Raw genomic sequence first — 20,575 nt, forward strand, 5'->3', positions numbered from 1 at the left:
AATCTGATTTTATTATGTGTTTGATTATTTGAGTCAGAATATTGGCTGAAAGACTATAAAACTGCTCTGGCATATTTCTCACAATCTGAGACGAATAAAACATCAGTAATGCATAAAATTACAATACAAATGACACCCATTTTCACAGCAGTTTTCCTGCTTCGTTTATGTGGGAGACTAGGCTACTACAGATATGCATAATATGTAAATTTGAACTTAGTTCAATTTTCTAATAACTACATTAGCAATAAAGAAATTAGATCATTAATTTTTTCAAAACAGATAAAGTATTTTACGTTTCAAGCAGGCCTATTTATTTTAACAATGTACAGTAGGCTAACTAAAGCGTATTTTATGATTGTGTAACAGAAAGTACCGTAAACTGCTGCTCATCTTATTTCAGGACGCAGTGCACAATAGACATCTTCCAGTAAACACAAAAGTTTTTACAACTTTTCACAAACTTGCATTGTCGTTAAAAAACAAAAACATAACCATAAAATGAGCTGGTATACGCTGTACCAGCATTTCTCTATTTTACCTTCTGCCTACAGCGCTCTCCGTTCTTCAGAAACATGTTTTGAACTGAGCATCGGGAATACCAGCACTTTTATTTTTCCACTTCAAGCACTGCATTTTAACATTAAAGCGAGTCAGTGACTGACAGATGAGACCGCTGTAGGCAGAAGGACTGAAGGACTGATATATGAATGCTTACGTTGTCTCTTAAGTTGCTCATTTACCTGATATAGACCTACTCGAATCGAATAATCTACTATCTTTGCTTAATACTTTCTTTGCTGTTTCACTGCTAACTTGACATTACCAGCTAACTTAGCTGCGTGAATAAAACAGCTCATACAGTGAAATCAAATGAAAGGGGTGTCAACACATGAATGGGGTGCGCATACAGCATATTTTGTGGATATATATATGGACCCAATTAAAAGTGTTGTTTTTTTAATACCAATTTATGGAGTTCAGTGATTTCTGAGTTTCTTTAGCCTTGTGCTTAATGATGGATCAAGAATATACACCAACCTCTTTGTTCTTCAGTATCTTCATGTTCCATTCTGCAGGACTCTGGATCATTCATGTTATCACTGTTCAGCTCCGTCTTGTAGACTGATGGGAACATCCTAGCATTTATTGGTGAGCTGATGTGGGAGGAGCTTCACTGAAGGCTGTGGTAGGAGGAGCAGATCTGCCTAAATGAATAAATGATCAGATTGATGTTTTCACCCATTCACAAATATCAAAAGTGGTCTGTTGATAACAATGAAATGAGCTTTAAGTGGCAGTTTACAGGTGATCTGAAGACATCAGCATAATGAATGAAGTGAAAACTATTAACCTATAACCATTAAAAAATACAGAGGCTTTTAGGCAGCTCTGTTAATACTGACACTCCTGAAAGAAGCTTTACAAGATCATCAGCAGAGAGTTGACTTTATTATAAGTGTTTGCATAGACTCAATCGTATGGTACAGTAAGAACATTTACTGTATTAGCAGCATACTCTGTTCTTCAGCAACCTCATGATTGTTTCATAACCTCACCACACCTTTTGATAACACACCGAATAGATACCATTAAAAACACTATGGATTTTATGTCAATTATGTAATTTAGGTAATGTAATGTAGGTATTTTCTAATTGTGGCATCTGTAGCCTATAATTATTTCAACAAGGGTGATTTGAAACATGTATCTTGCATTCTTTGCTACTGAATGAACAGATTGTTAAAATAACTAAACTGAAAGAAGAACATACTGTTTTGTTTCAAGATTAATCCAAATGTTGTCATTACATATCACAATCTTGTGTTTTGAAACAATGATTATGTAGAATGAAAATGTGTACAACTAGAATGAGAGCATGATAACAGGTGTTGAAAGAATGACTGGCTTGTGAAAATAGTACCAAAGCAAATAAAAAAAAAACTGTAAAAAGAGCTAATAGCACCACCTCGCAAAATCCATCATGCTTGTATAACGCACAGTGGCAACGTCTCTGTCTGCGCAGCCAGGCTGGTAAAATAATAGTATAATGCAAGATGAGTTAGAATTCATTTTTTATTAAACAACTACTGGCTGATCTGCAATCTTTACCGATCTGTAGCAGCAACACAGTCTTGACGCAAACTCGAGAGCTTATTTTTCCTTCAATCAAATTGATCAAGTGTTTCTCAACCGGGGGTACACGGACCCCTAGTGGTCCGTGGCATAATTGCAGGGGGTCCGTAGAATCATTACAAAAAAAATAAATAAACATTTTGTTTTCATAAAATGACACGTTATTTTATTGTATATTCACAGTAAAAATAAATATCAAACCCAGAAAGGTGGGTAATGTAGGTACATTTAAAGTTACTGTAGGTGTATTTTCATATTGGCCGCCATTTCTAATCATTCGCGGCCCATCGCGGGAACGAACAGCTCATAACAGCTCGTCGAGAACGACGCATGCAGCCAATATGTAGAGGTGGCTTAAAAAACTTGATGGACCGTCTACCAGTGGCGCTGACACAAACCAAGAAAATTCCGGCCCACTAGAAAAAATGAGAAAAATGGACAACACAAAAACGCGTCAATATCAAACCAATTATAAAATGTTCGGGTTTACAGCTACAACGACTGAGCCCCCACAACCACTGTGTTTTCTGTGTGGTGAGGTCCTGTCCAACCATCCCAGACAGCAACATAGTCTGGCCCAAATCCGGCCCTCCTCTGGAACATGTGGTTTATACACGGACCAGATGTGGGCCGGATCTGTGCCATCACTATGTTGTTGTCAGGGAAATGAAACAATCCCATTTGCAGCGACATCTGACAACTAAACATTCTTCATGTGTAGGTAAGACGGCAGAATTTTTCCACAGAAAACATTCTGAATTCCAGAAAAGTCAAGAAAAATTAAAAGCGACAACACAGATGTCCAGTTCTTCCCTGCTTGCGTCATACGAGGTGTCACTGCTTGTGGCTAAATCTAAAAAACCATATTCAATTGCAGAGGAACTAATTGTGCCAGCCGCAGCGATCCTTGCTGAAACAATGTTGGACAAGAAAGCAGTAAAGGCAATTAAAACGGTGCCTTTATCTAATGACACTGTATGCCGTCGAATCGACGATATGGCTGAAGATATCGTTGCGCAGGTGGTGGAAAAGTTAAAACGCGCCACTTGTTTTGCTTTGCAATTAGACGAGTCAACTGACATTAGTGGTGAATCACAATTAGTTGCATTTGTTCGCTACAAGGACAAGGATGAGGTCTACGAACATACAGTACAGACACACGTGAACAAACTTTCCTCTGAGTTTAAATCATACTTTCCAGACAGTGAGATTCAGAATTCTGAACTTGACTGGATAAGGAATCCTTTTGCACCTACCAGCATCCAGACCGCTCCTGCTAGTCTCCAGGAAAGACTTATAGATTTGTCCTCAGATAGGGGTTTGAGACTAATGTTTTCAGAGACATCACTGACACAGTTTTGGTGCAATGCTGAGAAGGAGTACCCTGATATTGGAAAATGTGCTCTGTATGAACTGCTACCTTTTGGGTCAACCTACTTGTGTGAGGTAACATTTTCAGCCATGACAAACATAAAGACAAAACAGAGAAACAGACTCAGCCTTGAGAGAAGTCTTATTGCTGCTGTTGCCACACTTCACCCTAGAATGCAAAACCTTATTTGTGATAAACAAGTGCAAATTTCACATTGAAAATAAAATTAATAAAGTAACATTCAGATGGAAATTTATAAAATTTCTGTAATAAACTGACATTTCCAGCTATTAATATTGAAGGTAGTATGACAGTGTAATAACTCAATTTCATGTTGTTAAAATATTGATCTGTAACAACAGCAATATGTGTAATATAAATCTGGGTTGACCAATTAATGCAAACTAGAATAAATGGTAAAGTGTGTTTAATACTGTTACTGAAATGTGTTTAAATCAATGTTATTGTGTTTGATTATTGTGTAATTCTAATGCAAATTAAATCAATTGACAAGATTAATGCATTAACATGTTATTTTAGTTGACAAAAGATATTAAAGTGAACAATTATAAAATAAAATAAAAATCCATGAATTTGTAATCTTAAAAATGTTTGAAATGGGGATGGAAAATAGGTATGTGAAAAAGGTATGTGTAATGTAAATCCTTGTTGACCAATTAATGCAAACTAAATGCAGTAAAGTGTGTTTAATACTGTTCTATGTATATTCTGAAATAGTCAATGTTATTGTGTTTGATTATTGTGTAATTCTAATGCAAATGAAATCAATTGACAAGATCAATGTTATTTTAGTTGACAAATGTTATTACAGTTAACAATGAATTTCCATGAATTTGTAATCTTAAAAATGTTTGAGATGGGGATGGAAAATGTATGTAAGTTATGTGTAATGTAAATTCTTGTTGACCAATTAATGCAAACTAGGATAAATGCAGTAAAGTGTGTTTAATACTGTTCTATGTACTAAATTGTTGAAAAATATTAAAAAGAAAACAAGTATACATTTTTTGGGACTCTATGAATTTGTAATCTTGAAAATGTTTGTGATGGGGATGGACCGATAGGGGGTGGGGGTCCATGAGAATGGTTTGAGATGTGATGGGGGTCCAGTACTCAAAAAAGGTTGAGAACCACTGTTCTAGACTACAGAGTGGTGATCTGATACAGTGGAAGTCTGAAGATCATCTACACTGTTAGACCTTGCTGTAGAAAAGCGGCCAAATTCTGACAGTAACAAACCATTTTCCATTAAAACAGTAATATACTGTATAAAACAATGCATTCTGGATAATATTGTTGCCAGTAGTTCACTGTAAAATTGAGTTTTGTGGGTCACCATTGTGCTGAAGAGTAGAGTATGTGCTTAGGTTCAGGAGAAGATCAAGAGATATTGATGATATGCTGCTTGTTATTTTATTTAACAGATGGTGACTGTGTAGTTGCTGAAATCCGCCAGTAAGCGCTTATTATAAAACATTATTAGAAGATAACCGTCGTGAATCGAGACAAGATAATTAGATCGTTTTGAACACTGGCTGGTTATGTACTTGTTCAAAAGTTGATTTTGGATCATTTTTAACCAAAAAAAGTTGCGGACTGTGTAAGATCAACAGATCCTCAGATACTTTGATCTCCTGAGATATGGACAGCACAAACACATACAGCCATTTGTCTCCACACCCCACAGAGTGAAGTTGCGGGAAAGCTTCTTTCCATCCTGCCCCTTTCCCAGGGTCTTTCATCCAAACTACCTCCTGTTCCACAGCAATGTGCGAACCCCCTAGGTCTGTGGCCCTAGTAAATGCAAAGTCTGATTATAAGTTCATGCCCCACATTGGGGGTTGGTCTGAGTATTTAAGGAAATTTTGCAAAAGGCTCGAGGCGACTCTGTATTCAGATGAAGCCCACATTGCTGAGTGTCCAGGACACTCAGCAATGTGCATTTTTCTAATGTCAGGTATGCATCTTACTCTATTTCTGAGCATTTGATGTTTTGTATTGATCACCTTTGATTTGATTATGTAATTGGCATGATACATTTACCTGCACTCAAAAAAATATTTCAGGCTAAACATAAGTTTTATGTAATTGAATTACATATAAAATTTCCATCCATTTGGATTACATAGTTTTTACATAAACAAAATAATAAACTTAATGTGATTCATATTTGTAAGTCATATGTAAATGAAATAGGTAAGATTTATCTAATAGTATGCCCAGTCTATATAACACTGCTTAGTGTTCACGTGTTTGCGCACTACTGAGTTAAAGTACCATTGAAGCATGTGTCAGAGTTAATGAGATAATTAAGTGATTAATTGAGTGATGATTGAGCATTATTGAAGACACCTGATGATAACAAGCAGAATCACCAAAGGAGAAAATCACAATTTTTAAGCCACCATCGTGGAGATGAGGGTTTGCTTTAGTTGGGCTCTTGACCTTTGACCATTTAATATTAGTTTTTGTTTGGACTGTTGTAACAGCTAATCAAGCAAAGAGAAAAGATGATCAGGTGGTGTTGGTTATGTTTTTTTTTTACGTAATCATTATTTGTGTGAATAACTGAACTAATTTAGAGCTCAATCTCTGAGATAAATTAACATGATTGATTGCAGCAGCACTGTGATTCAATATATCCAAAGTTATTCTCAAAAGTTGTTCAGAATAAAAAAGAAAAGTCTGTCTTTTAGGCACACACAGACATCAAGAATCAGCCTGTGAATCTCAATGACGGTGACAAGCAACATATTCTGATCAACAGATCAACTCTGAACATTAGAAAACAAGCTACTAAAAAGTCACAGAAAAACAGAAAAAAAAATAGTGACAATAAAGGAAATTACTAAGACAATTCAGCTCATAATTTATTCATGCAGCAATGCATGATGGGAGCCATGGATGGATTTTGATTGGTGGCTCCCAGAATGCATTGCTACATGCTTTTTGATGGTCACCATTGTTGAGATTCACAGGCTGATTCTTGATCTCTGTGTGTCTAAACACGTAACTTTTTTTTTTTTGATCAGAACTTTTGAGAGATTTTTCAGATTATGTTGTTGTATAAAGCTGGTTTTCTACTGTAGAATACCAGTGCTGCTGCAATCAATAATGTAAATCTAATTCAGAGATTGATCTCTAAATGAGTTCAATGATTCAGATCAAATAATGATTATGTGAAAACATAACCAACACCACCTGATCATCTTTTCTCTTTGCTTGACTAGCTGTTACAACAGCCCAAACAAAAACTAATATTAAAGAGTGAAGGGTCAAGAGCCCAACTAAAGCAAACCCTCATCTCCACGATGGTGGCTTAAAAATTGTGATTTTCTCCTTTGGTGATTCTGCTTGTTATCATCAGGTGTTTTCAATAATGCTCAATCATCACTCAATTAATCACTTAATTATCTCATTAACTCTGACACATGCTTCAATGGTACTTTAACTCAGTAGTGCGCAAACACGTGAACACTAAGCAGTGTTATATAGACTGGGCATACTATTAGATAAATCTTACCTATTTCATTTACATATGACTTACAAATATGAATCACATTAAGTTTATTATTTTGTTTATGTAAAAACTATGTAATCCAAATGGATGGAAATTTTATATGTAATTCAATTACATAAAACTTATGTTTAGCCTGAAATATTTTTTTGAGTGTGACTAATAAATTGTCACATTTGATTGTATTCTGACTTACTCTGAAATTATTGACTTCAGTAGATTACGATGTATCCATTGTTACTGCAAATCTGCGTCAGGTTAGTAACGGACTAAAGTCCAGTTGAGTGGAGCATAGGGCACACCAACTGTGATTTTAGAGCTCTGACTAACGCTTGGCATTAGTTCAAGTGTACTTAGACTGTAAAGGCTAAAAGGGAATTTCCGTTTAGGACAACAAAATGTTGATCGACCAACCTAAATAGGGTGAGCCTTACCTCTGTTTATTGTAATGTTACTCTAGTTAAGTGTACATGGGAAACCATGGCATAACCAAACCAAAGCTGCTATAAGAGAAGTAATATTGGTCGGCTTATCTGTAGTAGTGGTTGTGACCTCTGACTAGAGTTAGTGTTACTTTAATTCAAGTGTATAGATCTATGGGGGACTAAACCAAATACTTTAGAGAAAGCAAGCAAATTCGAGGTCATAATAACATGGAGTCAGATAAAAGATTATTTGGAATTAAACTACTTTGCCACGCTGAAAAGACGGAACGCGCAAGAAACCTTCCCCGTCCTGTGGGAAACCGCCATTGGGCCGATTGGGCGGGCCTTACAACTGCAGCTTTAAAGAAATAAGTTCATAGCAATAATATGCTCATATCATACAATAAAAATTAGTTTGTAAATTTAAATGGCAGTCTGACAATTTGAGGCAGTTGTTTTCTGCAAATGAAATGAGTGTTGCCAGTATTTTACTGTAAAAAAGCCAGACAAGGTCTAACAGTGTATGTATAGCTAATAACAAGGAAAATGAAATGATTACATGTGATGGTGAAGAGGGATTCGGAGACAGATTTCAGCTGGATAGTCAGACCGGATCTCTCACCATCCGGAACATCAGCATTCAAGACACTGGATGTTATAAATTTATCATCATCAGAAATTGAATCATACATCAAACAACATTCAAGTCTTATTGTGTTAAAGTCAACAGTAAGCAGTTTCCTCCTTCATATTTTTCATCCTGGTTAAAATCAATTTGTCTTAAAGGGAGAGTTTACTCAAAAATGAGTATATCAGATGACAGTCAAATGCAGTATCTCTATTGTTAAAGGTATTTGTTTGCTTATTCGTTTGTTTTTCAGGTTCTTTACCTGTTCATCAGCAGTAACTCTTCAAAATGTTCTTCATCATCCTCAAGTCAGAATTGTTCATTGGTGTGTTCAGCTGTGAATGTGAGTCATGTGACTCTCTCCTGGTACAAAGGAAACAGTTTATTGTCCAGCATCAGTGTGTCTGATCTCAGCATCAGTCTCTCTCTACCTCTGGAGGTGGAATATCAGGATAAAAACACCTATAGATGTGTGATCAACAATCCCATCAGCAACCAGACTCAACATCTGGACAACATCACTCAACTTTGTCACACATGTGCAGGTATCACAGCATCTTTTATCCTCTAATTAAATTAAATCCAAAATTGTGAATTTTGTGACTTTTAGTCCATGTCTGTTTGGTGGTCTTAAACACTAGTTATTCATTTTTAGCAGATGAATAATAAAAAAAAAAAGGTTGATGACACTATACAAATGTGTAATAAAAGTCTCCAGAATTTGCTTCTGACAAGATGCCAATCATTGTGTCTTGAACTGAAAGCTACTGGCTGTTAAAAAAGACAAGCCTTTTATGTTAAATGACAATTTTCGTCATCATAATAAATAATTTTATAACTTTTTTGAAACTTTAAGCTGTTAAATTAAGATCACACTAATGGCTGTATTCTGTGCATTACAGAACAGAACCAGCGTTCACATGTCAGAGTGCCGACAGTTCCTGCTGTTGTTGTAGTGCTGACACTGCTGGTCATGGCTGTGGTTGCGTTTGTAAAGAAGCAGGAAAAGAAGGCAAGTTTTTACACTAAAAAATAAGACAATCTTTAAAAATACTGTGTAATAAAGAAATAGTGTATTTTGGTTTATTAAGGCCCAGTTTCACAGACAGGGCTTAGACTAAGCCAGGATTAGGGCTTAGTTCAATTAGGGCATTTAAGTAGCTTTTATAAACGTACCCTAGAAAATCTTGAGACAAAATTGTCACAGATCCCTTGTCTCCAGAACTCCAATTCCCATGATCCTCCTGTTCTCCACACCTGCACTCACTTCCCTCGTCATCTCCCCATCATCACTCATCATCATCACCTGGACTTCCTCGTTTGCACTCCCTATATATATGGACTCACTCCCTTCACTCCTGGTCTGTTCTTATATGTTATACATTGTGTTAGATGTTGTTTCTCCACGTTGTATCAATAAATACCCATTTGCTGTGGACGTCCGTGAAAGCCTCGTCTTTAACAACATCAACCGTAACAAAAACAATGGTGCTGGCATATTTTAAGATATGTTAGTAAGTTGCTTTCAGTTAAAACAGTTCAAGCATGCATTTTAGGACTAAAGTTTAAGTTTAACAGTTCAGACTCAAGGGGGAGAAATTGCACTGAACACACATTCTGTACACATCAGTTAAGTATGGTAAGATATGAGTTATTTTGTTACTGTGCAGTTTTTCTTGTATACTCCCACAGCTTCTTAACATTCCCTCTGTAGTTGCATGCAACTGTTTTTTTTCCTTCAGTATTGCAGTAAAAAGAGCTTTTACTTTATATAAACATGAACATTTGTCCCTTGTGTTGGAACCTACACTGTAAAAAATTATGTGATCAGTAAGTTATGACAACATCCCCTGGTTTCACAGACAAGGCTTAAGCTAGTCCTAGACTAAAATGCATGTTTGAGCTGTTTTAACGTAAAGAAACTTACTGACATATCTTAAAATATGTCAGTGTTATTGTTTTGTCTCAAGATGCACACCAGTAATGTTTTTTTTTTTTTTTTAGTATTTAGAAGCTACTTAAATATCTTAATTGAACTAAGGTCTAATTTCGGCTTAGCCCTGTCTGTGAAACTGGGACCGTGTGTTTTTACATTGTAATTTAAGTTGAAATGACTAACATTAGAAGTTGATTGTAATTTATTGTACAGCAATGTTTTTTCTTCAATTGATTCTGATTCTTCTTTTCTTGCAGGAGGTTGTTCCAGTAGATCAGTGTACATATTAGTGAATGGCAATTCCCCAGGTGCTGACAGTTGCTGCACTTCTATTATTTTGTCTTGTTTTATATTCATTTAGCTTGAGTAGTTTGTTGTGTTTACTTTTCTTTTGGTTTTTATGTTTTTTAAGCTTTTACTTGCCTATGAAGTTTTTTCTTCAACTATATTGAAATAAAAAATAAAAAATACTTTAAATGACCTTCTACTATATACAGGTTTGTATTTTCTTTCCCTTCCTCTGAATATATATATATATATATATATATATATATATATATATATATATATATATACACACACAGGCCTATATATATATATATATATATATATATATATATATATATATATATATATATATATATATATATATATATATATATATATGTCTTCTGAGAGACACTGCCACTCTGAGAGGCTCTTTTTATACCCAATCATGTTGCCAGTTGACCTAATAAGTTGCAAATTGGTCCTCCAGCTGTTTCTTATATATACATTTAACTTTTCCGGCCTCCTATTGCTACCTGTCCCAACTTTTTTGGAATGTGTAGCTCTCATGAAATCCAAAATGAGCCAATATTTGGCATGACATTTCAAAATGTCTCACTTTCAACATTTGATATGTTATCTACATTCTATTGTGAATAAAATTTAAGTTTATGAGATTTGTAATTTATTGCATTCCTTTTTTATTCACAATTTGTACAGTGTCCCAAATTTTTTGGAATCGGAATATATATACAGTGTATATCAATATCGATATATATCCAAACATGTAATTCAAACCTCAGTTCAGTCCTGGAGTAGCTCTAATCTTCCTCCAGGAAATCGGTTTATTAAACACTGGACTAGACTAAGTCTAGGACTATTTTAAACCATGACAGAGAAAGCAGACTGTTGTTATAAAGATTTTTGTATGGATCAACAGTGAATGGATGGCAGGGTGTAACATGCTCTATTTTACATGAAGTTGAAGGTTTGGGGTGGGATAAATCCCTGTTTTTAATTAATCCTGTTAAATTGAATACAAAAGCACTGACAGTGTTTTATTTTAATTTATTTAAGGTTTGGAGTCTTTTAATCACTTTTGGGGGACTTATTAATATAGCTGGACTGGACTTTGAGAAGACTGAAGAAGTGGCCTTTTGTTTAAAAATCTGGGGCCGTATTCACAAAACATCTTAAGGCTAAAAGTAGCTCCTAACTTGCAGATTTAGGAGAAACTTTTAAAAATAATGGGCGTGTCAGTCCTAATTTTAGGAGTCCTAAATTTTTGCTCTAAGAGTATTTCACAAAGCATTTTAGCGCTAAAAGTAGCTCCTAAATCTGTGAAACATTAGGAGTAGTCAAGAGGACTCCTAAATCACAAAGACCAAATCACAAACAGTCCTAATCCACCCAAAGACACTGAACACCATTGAGACAATAGCGATAGAGCCTTAGGTGCTGAACTTTTTCTTTATAAATGCAATACATTTTTATTTATAGATTTGAATCTACGATGAGACGCAAAAAAAAAAAAAAAAACTTTAACAAATAAATAAATATTGTCTGATTACCTGTGGCAATGGTTTTCACACTTAGAAATGATTGAATAGAGTAAAAAATAAATAAATAAATAATATATATATATATATATATATATATATATATATATATATATATATATATATATATATATATATATGTAATAAGCGTATTTGGTGTGCTGTCCAAGGGGATCGAGGGCTCCGAATTTGGAATTTAGCGCAAACCCAGAGTTATCTCCGTATCCCCAGCCGAGAGTGAGGAGCGGGTTGGCGGAGGGATGCAGAAAACTATAGGCTACAGGTAGTAACTATAGGTGAGTCGGCTCTCGTCTGTGTATATATTCCTCCTCTCGAGCTGATTAGAAAGACTGTTCGAATGTGTTTCTCCCAAACTTTGTTTATAAAACATAATTTGTCGCTTCAATTCTACAATCTCTTGAGATGAAGATATCCAAGAGGTGGACAATTAACTGTATATACTAGGTTAATTAGTGACACTTAGCCTATTTTAAAACCTTTATGGCAACAATATGGCAACATTTTATTTTGACTATGGCAACATTTTTATTAAAAAATATTTATTTGAATAGGGCAACATTTGTATTTTAAAACCTTTATTTGAATATGGCAACATTTTTATTAAAAAATATTTATTTTAATATGGAAACATGACACCTCATTCTACAATATTTCTATGATTAAATCGCTGACTCCTCCTCCCAGCCAATCACTGTGTGTATAGTCCATAGCAACGAGGTCAACCCCGCCTTTACTCTTAGCTTAAGACTTTAGTCTATTCCTTAGTAAAAGTTTGTCTCAGCAGCTTTGTGAATAGGTTTTAAGAGAAAACTCTTAGCTAAGAACTTTTACTGCTATTTAGGAGAACTCTTAGTGGTAAGATAAAATGTTTTGTGAATACGGCCCCTGATCTCTGTGGACTGTTGCGCAAACACTAATGAACTGGAAGTCATTGTTCAGTAACAAAGAAAAAGAGTTACTGATAGACCACTTATGCAAACAGTCAAAATATGGAAGAGATGTTCCCTATAATTTGATTGTTTTAGCAAAACTAGATCAATGAAAGATCAATGTGTTTAGATTTGTGTACAAGTACTGGTAAAGCATTTTGTAAAATGTATGTTAAAGTTTTTAATAAAAATATTTTGAGTAATTGAGTAGATACACCTTGGCGTAACTTGGGTAAAGTTGGTTTTATATTCGCACATTCGGACTTCTGATAAATTCAGACTTTCCAATAAATGTGCAATAAATTAAAGTTTGCGAAATTTAAGCAGCGACATGATATTGACAACCAACGATTGTCAACTTACAACATTTTTCACAGTCGATCAAAATAGGCAAGTATTGTTTTAATGGCATATTTACTTGTGAATGTCCACTGAATGTCCAATGTAGTGTGATTAACAAGGCTATTGAATACGGATGTCCGAATGTGTGAATATAAAACCAACTTTACCCAAGTCTTGGCATACAGTATTGTATATTGAATGTGGAAGAGAATGTGCAACCAGAGCAGAGGTCTCTGTAGCCACCTTTAAAAAAATGACAGGGGATATACAGTGACAACTGCTTCATTGTGCCATTGCAGTAAATGCATTCATTTCTGTTTTAAATCCTGCTGTGGAATGTCCCTTTTGCCTGAAAAGAGAGACAGTTTTCACGCTTTTATGGAGACTGAAGCCTTTATTTTTGGTTCTACAAAAATTGTTCAATTCTTTCAATTAAGTGTTTTCTATGATAACTTTTATTTTTTTTGCTTTTAAAGTTGTTAAATAGAAAAGTTGTATTTGTCAATTGTTGAATTTTATTTTAGGACAGGCCAAATTAGCCATCTATGTGAGCAGGAAAAATAAAGTTTAAAGGTTGTTGGGGGAAGATGTAATGGTAATGTTTTTAAATATGGTAAAAGCAACAGTATTAATTGGTTTTCATTTTTACAAATCAATGAAAGATTTGTTAACATTTGAGATGAAGTGGTGTGTTAATGGAGTGCTTTGCTTTGTTGTCAATGAAGAGCTGTTTTTCACTCATTTGTTGTAATTCTGTTTTTCTTTCTATTTTTTCTTCTTCTTTTTTGCATGTATGTTATAATGGATAATTCTTTTGGGGAAAAAATGTATTACTGATGCATGATTTATTGTAACAAAATTAACTTTTAAAATTCAATTCTCTCTCTCCCTGTGTGCATGTTTCAGGTGTGTGTGGCTGTGATCACAGATAACAGCTCGCTAATCCCGATTTTCACCTCTTCTGCTGTGTTTAAAATCGTTTGAATGTGTTAATTGGTGAGACAAAACACATCCAAATGATAAACTTTCACTCTATGATGATTAAATTTAGCAGTTAATCCGCGAATCACATGCGTGCTGAACGGTTGGACCTTATCCGGACGTATCATGGATTAACTGCGATCCGTTGCACCCCTAATAATTAAAGAACACTTTATCATCATGATTGCTATCTTACCGATGGAGAAAAATCTGACTCCAGTAAGTAAAGTGTCCCTGTGAACCGGTCCTCAAAAATTTTGGTACTCAAAAGCGTTTCCCTCCATGTTTTCTGGTGCGCATTGCTTATTTTTACCACGCATGCGTACCATGTGCACCCCTGCAAATATTATTTATAGAGAATACGAACTGACATCACGCCTCGTTGCATGCCGGGGCGGCGCCGCCATTTTGACAGGATCGCCCTCTATTACTTGTACTGAAATTAATACGGATTGTTGCTTACCTTTTGTTTTGTTTCTGCAATTAAGTGGAACATTAACATTTTTAATAGTATCGTTTGCAGGGAATAGAAGCTATTTTATCGCATTGCATGATCATTTTTATTTATTTATTTATTTATTTATTTATTTTTCACTGAAGTTTTGTAGAATTTCGTTTACAATGTCGATCTGTTACCGTGTCGCATGCTGGACGCTCACTGCTGCTTCAGCCATCGTATGAATATCCAAATAAATCTATGTGATCAACACACTGAGAAAAGTCGATTCATTTATTTGTTGGAAACGTTTAAATGATGCTTAAACGAGCATATTGAGTAGGCCTAACTTACAACTTTTGTCATTGTAAATATTCCCCTTTTCCACGATCACAGATGAGGAGAATCAGATTATGGATCAGTCAGCGGACAGACGGACACGAACACACTGTATTTTTATATTTATTTTAACAAATGACAACCACACGCAGTTTCTTACCTTTATAAAACCGTTATGAAGAAAATGTATAAAATGCTTGCATTTTAAGTGATACTGAAAGTTTATATTTTGGTCTCATCCGTTTTTCGTTCATATTTTGGGCTCATTTGCGTATCTCCACACAGTATGCTTTAATAAATATGTACAGAATTGTTTGAACAGCGTTTTTTCTTGTTAAGCATTTGTATGTCCCCGTTCAAGTTCTGCTAATTCACGAGCAAAGTGAGAGTCAGACTTGCAAAGGTAACGTTAATTATTAAACCAAACAAAATCAAAACGTTCAAAAACACTTAGCAATGTGATTCTTTTTATTGAGTGATAAGCAGTGGGTTTAATCAGTGCCATTATTAGTAGATTTGCCATCCGTCGTCTTCTCGTCATCTCCTCGACCTGCTTCCCTTGGTGTTTTTAGACGTAGAAAAGGCGAAAAAACGTTTTTCACTGTCTTATTTTCTCTCAGAACTATGATCTGAGTTACTATCACAATTATCGATGCAGCATTAATGACATACAATGGTGACATTTTTCACAATCATGACAGAAAACAAATTTCTGCACTAAACTCAATAACGGAAAGGCTGCGCGATCCTGTCAATATGGCGGATAAACAAAGAAGTTACCCAGAACTCAGTGCGGCGTGACGTCAGATTCGTATTCTCTATATAGAATTCATTACAGATTTCCAGGCATTTCTTTGTCACAGCTGATGTATGTTGCTTGCTTTAAAAATCACTTGTTTAGTAAAATTTTTTCTGCTGCCATTGTTTTCCTTGAATTAATTTTAAGCTTTAAGCTTGGTTCATTCCATGTTTTAAGGCAACCTCTCTCATGCTAATTCAGATTAGCATAGTTGGTTTTAAATTAATCTGGTTTATTTTAATTGTGGACTCCATAGTCCAGGTTTTAGTGATCTGTACTACTTAATCTGTTTCAGAAAGCCATTTTTTTTAGCCATGATTAACTATTTTAGATTAAGGCCTAAACTCTGTGTCTGGGAAACCGCCCCCAAATGATGTACATTGTCTGCCATCATGTTCCACTAGATGGCAGTACAACCATTCTGATGTCAAAGGAAACATCACTTTATTTACTCATAACTGATCAGAGCAGGATGAGTGTCTGATACTGATGTTAAATACACAAATTCTCCTCACACTGATCCATATATTTATGTGTTGGTTGATCTGAAAATCACAGAGTCTGAATACACACAGATCATCTGTCTTCAGATGAGAGATCTGCCACAGTGAACACGTTATCTGATCATTCGGCTCATGGACATTTTGTTAAATTTAAATCCGGTTCTTGGTTACAATCTATTCAACAGGGTTTTAGTTATAGATCAGATTACTTATTCATTTGTCATATGAATGTTTCTCTCCATCTCTAACAGAAATCATTGCTGGATGTGGGCAGAACAGAGACAGCTGTGAACTATCAACACATTCAGTAAAGACTAATATTGTGTAACAATTTTTTTTTTTTTTTTTTTATCTGTTGCCTGAAAACATTTGCACAAATTGAGACTCATCAGACCAGGCAACATTTATACAATCTTCCATTGTCTAATTTTGGTGAGTCTGTGTGAATAGAGTGCCCCAGGGATGACGTGTTTTTTAGGCCAACCTGGAAGTTAGCGGCACACAGGTTCCCTCGACTGAAAGCCTATTCATTTTTCCCATAGACTTTTGGAAAATCGCAGAAAATAAGCTCTGTGTTTAACAAAGGGTTAGGACACTTAAACATTTTGTCTATCAAGATAATCTTTACAAGTTAACACAACATTTATAGATTTTGAAGCCTAAATAAAGTGGTGCTGTAGTCCGTTTATAGCCTACTGTTAGCCTTTTATATCTGAGTCAGATATAAAAGGCTAACAGTAGGCTATAAACGGACTACAGCACACCATGGTCACAGATCAACGTCAGCTCCACCAAGGGTCCTCAAACTTTATTTAGAAAACAACTTTATTTATAAACATGCTCGCTGATTATGATCTGCGCTGTGTATGAATACTTATCCACATTTTTATGAGAAATGCTGTCCAAATGTCCTGTTTGTCATGATGATGTCTAAAGTCCCCGCCGAAGGAAGTAGTCCCTTTTAGCAATTTGTTAGCAACCGCCGATTTTAAGACACAGTAAAAATTTAAAAAATCACAAGTGGGTTATAACTGGTGTGTTTTATATCATAGATCAAAACGTGAAAGTATTTAGAGGCTTTGTTAACCACAGACCTTATTTCAGGCGATTTAGCAAAAACCCATTCAAAAAACCCATAGACTTTACGGCGTTGGAACCGGAAGTCCTAAAATGCTAACTCGCTTCCGGGTTTTGCCTACAAAAACGCGTCATCCCTGGGGCACTATGTCGCTATGGGAACGCCTCTGCGTGATGTCGTCATGAAGTACGTATGAATTCTGTCCAATCAGGAGACGGTACGTCATAGGCGGGTGACGTCACTGCACTGTAAAATCCAATAAGTAAACCTTACTTTAAAATAGCATGCAAACCGATTGCATGCTATTGCATGCTAAGTAAGGTGAAATAGGAATAGTATGTAGAACTAACAAGTGCCTGTCTAGTATTGTACACTTACAAGAGAGTTCCAGTAACTTAAAACAAATTTGTATCGTATACTTAATCATTTACTCTTAGTATAGACTACTCAGAATTACTATTTTAAACAACTAAATCATTTCAAGTAAAATACACTTTGTGAGTATTCCTAACTCATTTATGCAAGTTGTGCTAAGGTGATGTTTTCTGCATACAACTTGGAATTACCGAGTTTACTTTACTTTAAAGGCAATCCAGTTTACTTGTTAAAACCATGCAAACCGATTGCCTTAAAAAAACCGTGGTGGTCAGCTGGAGTATCTCGTGGACTGGGAAGGCTATGGTCCCGAGGCGCGTTCATGGGTCCCTCAAAACTACATTCTTGATCCCAACCTACCAGACACTTTCCACGCTACTCATCCCAACAGACCTGCCCCACGTGGAAGAGGAAGACCACCACGACGTCAGGGTCCTCGGCCCTCAGGAGCGTGGGGTACCGTGGGGTACTGTCACAGACACGCCAGGCTTCGTAGGACGATATATCCAGTTTGGAACGCACCGCTAGTTCAAGATGAGCATTTATGGTTAAAATATAATTATAAAATATATAACTTTTAATTTTTTTTAGAAAATGAGCAATGGTTTCTCTAGATAAGATCCTTATTCCTCGTCTGGGATTGTGTAGAACACTTTGAAGCTGCACTGAAACTGTAATTTTGACCTTCAACCGTTTGGAGGCCATTGAAGTCCACTATAAGGAGAATAATCCTGGAATGTTTTCATCAAAAACCTTAATTTCTTTTCAAATGAAGAGAGAAAGACGTGAACATCTTGGATGACATGGGGGTGAGTAAATTATCAGGAAATTTTCATTTGAAAGTGAACTAATCCTTTAAGTGAGATTCCAATCCGAAGGGAGCGAACATGTTCATTTGGAAGGGCACTGCGAACGGCATAGGGAATAGGGGAATATTCATACATCACTTCACAGGAAGTAGAGAGGTAAAAGTACCCAACTGTCATTGCATTTCTGTAAGATGCTGTATATATATAGATGTAGTTTTGTTAATGTGTCGGCCTTCAAAGAGTCTTAACCCAAAGCTCTGTTTGTGGAAGATTTGAACAACAGATGCAGCACTGATAGGACCTCCCACTGGAAATCCTGCAATGCACAAGATATCCTACCGGAACTTCCTGAGTAATGCTTTTCCTTTGTTTGGTTCACAACCATCATTTTTCCATGGTCATTTTTTCATGGACCCATGGCGCTCCAGGATTAATTACAGTTTTTGGTAAAATATTATTAAACTTGACATACTTATAACAAAAAAAAAAAATTCATATGATGCTTTTGCATTGACACAGTTTTGAAGAAGGCCTCTTTTTATGAATGTAGAATGAACATGAGCTTCTTTGTGTCTTTACTGGCAGCTTGTTTTCTGAGTCAGAGTGCAACCTGTGGTCAAAAGTAAGAACTATTTAGGTCAGTATAGGCTATCAAGTGTTTTTTTGTTGTTGTTGGTTGAATGCAGCGGGTGGTATTTTGGTCTACCTATTACTGGACATAAAAGAATGCACTTGAGTGTTAGTGTGTATAAGGTGTATGAGTGGGTGAAGAGCTGCGTCTGTTCATAGCTCTTATGAAACTCCTTTACCAGACCTCTGAGCTTCACTGGAAACTAATGTTGTTCAGAACGCTGTGGGAACTAGATTGCATACTTTAGTGCAGGTAAAAGATTAGTTTGAAAGTAGGTTGTTTAGTGATATTTACTATGGAACATTTATCATTATGCTTGTGTTGATGATGCAAATAAATATGGCCTATAAATGTCATTTGTATTTAAGTGAATGAACCGAGTCAAGCTTTTATTTCAGAACAAAAGAAATTAAAGTCCTGGTTGAATGATTGCATTTACTGACCCTTTATTTTTGTGAACCAGGTGTGAACTGAGATACAAAAATGAAAACCTGCTTCAGTTCTGACAGCAGGAGACAATAAATAAGCTCAAAGCTGCTCAAGGCGTGTTTTGTTATACAAATATGGAAACATGATATACAGCTTCACCGTCATCATAGCCGTTGCTGGTTTTGAATACGCCCATTTGATCTGGTTTGAAATTCATGTTGAATGTTGAATGTAGCATGTTAAACATTTTGGGATGTTGGGGGGAAAAAAAACATGGTTTCAAAACAGTTCAAAGTAAATAGCAGAAAATGTTGCATTTTTTGTGAATATATTTGTCCTGATGGTGTTAGTCTGAGTTTGAGAGCATTGTAATAAACAGCATTGTACGTCTACTATAAGATTGTTTCATGTTGTTTTAGGTTAAAATTGAACAGGACCCATATATATGGGTCCGATCAACAGCAACAGACACTTTTAAAGGTTTGGTGCTTGTTTTCTCTGAACATCGTGAGAAAGATACCAGATATTTTGTCTTAGTTGTGAAGGAAATGGTGGCCTACCAGAATCCAAGGTTTAGAAAGAAAAACCCCTCTAGATGTTAACTGAGAAGAACAAAGTTGTTTCAGTTTCTTGGTGGTCTAGGGGTCATACATTGTCACTGTTTGAATAGCATCCTACCATTCTACTCTAGTGTATGGCTACTATGTGAACATAATGTAAATTTCTGAATCCATACCTGGAAGCATCCTGATGTTACCTGATGTAAACTCTTTGCAGAGCACAGTCATTCAGACCCTGTCAATGAGAGAGTCACGTTTGTTAGGATTTGTTGCCGTTGGTCAGCACTTGTTTTCACCAACTGAATATGTTGATTCAGTGTTTGTAGGGTGTGGGAATGTCTGGGAAGTGGCGAACTGTATTCTGGTGTGAATCAGCCTTTATATGACAGTTTCAGTCTGGTTGAATCTCTCAGTGAATTATGGCAAGAAACATGACTGTGTTGCTGAAAATGTGTGCACAGAAAAAGCAATCTATATCCATC

At 35.7% G+C, this 20,575-nt stretch overlaps 1 protein-coding gene across 1 annotated transcript in view; it reads left to right on the forward strand.

The window, feature by feature from the left end:
• LOC125263588 overlaps nucleotides 1–20,575 on the forward strand; it is a 378,279-nt gene that overhangs the window by 347,757 nt on the left and 9,947 nt on the right. The window lies entirely within an intron of this gene.

Source organism: Megalobrama amblycephala, linkage group LG2 (assembly GCF_018812025.1).
Source record: "Megalobrama amblycephala isolate DHTTF-2021 linkage group LG2, ASM1881202v1, whole genome shotgun sequence".
NCBI classification, from domain to species: Eukaryota; Metazoa; Chordata; class Actinopteri; order Cypriniformes; family Xenocyprididae; genus Megalobrama; species Megalobrama amblycephala.